The sequence below is a fragment of the Papaver somniferum genome, chromosome 10 (assembly GCF_003573695.1).
Source record: "Papaver somniferum cultivar HN1 chromosome 10, ASM357369v1, whole genome shotgun sequence".
Lineage (NCBI taxonomy): Eukaryota > Viridiplantae > Streptophyta > Magnoliopsida > Ranunculales > Papaveraceae > Papaver > Papaver somniferum.
The window spans coordinates 84,750,868-84,751,984 of NC_039367.1; the positions used below are offsets into that span (position 1 = coordinate 84,750,868).

The 1,117-nt window shown below is 34.1% G+C and overlaps 1 non-coding gene across 1 annotated transcript; it reads right to left on the reverse strand.

Moving 5' to 3' along the window:
* Positions 1-216: 216 nt before the first annotated feature.
* LOC113319810 lies at positions 217-307 on the reverse strand. The gene has a single exon (XR_003345796.1). It is a non-coding gene; the product is annotated as a small nucleolar RNA R24 (small nucleolar RNA).
* Between the last annotated feature and the right edge of the window lie 810 nt (positions 308-1,117).

The following is a 1,117-nucleotide window of genomic DNA, read 5'->3' on the forward strand; positions in this document are numbered from 1 at the left end:
CTTTTCATTGAACTGTACAAACACTGAAAAATCAGATTCATACAGAAACTTCATATTTAGTTAAACACCAGCTGACTTGTGTAACTGAGAGTTACACATGCATATAGCATGTGTAATTAGGAGATACACATCCATCTGACTTGTGTAACTGAATGGCATATGCCATTTATCATGAACTTGCAAGCCTAAGTTACCATAGTCACATGTTAAACAACAAAAGCTCAGAAGCCAAGCGTAAAATAATTTCATAGAAGAACCCACTTCCTACATGCGATCTTCTTACATGTTAGCTACTCATCACCACTTTTAACAAGCAATAAAATACATATCGAAATGAAACAACTACAACGGAGCCTAAAAATCACTTTCCAAAGGACATTTAAAACAATTAAAGCTCAGAAGCCAAGCTCCGCAACATGCTCTTTAATACTAATACATGCATTGTTTAAAACAAAAAAAACTGGAATTCAAGTACTCAACATGGCATTCACAGGTAACTAAATTGAATTTGAAACCTCTCGCAACCTACGCCAAAATCATACTAATATACCACATTCTAAATGGAAGCCAATTACAATAACAGAAACCTCACAGAAGTCATTGATGAAATGAAACAAGTTGAACAAACAATAAAAGAACAGGATTCAAACTTCTTATAGCTATCACCCAAAACCGCAAATCAAACTGCAGATTCAATGGATTGGTTTCACATGAACAACATTCTTGGTTCAGTTTAAATATGTCAATATATCTCATGATATCAATTTCCAAAGCTAGTCTATCAGTCAACTCCAGTGAATTTCTTGTATAAGTTTCAGACGAAATAAACCAAGGGTACTGGCATTTAAAAATCGAAACACGAACCTTGATCCTCGTACTTCTGATACTATTGAGAGAGCTCTGTGTAGTTTGAGGTAGCTAGTCAATCCACTACAAAAATAAATCAAAAATAAATAAAGCAATCAAAATTGTTCCCAACACCATTCAATATTTACCATCATACATTGACCATAAATGAACCAAGAATCATATAAAGACATATCATCGTGTAAGCTTACACCAGCTGACAGGTGTAACTGAGAGTTACACATGCATATAGCATGTATAATTAGGAGAT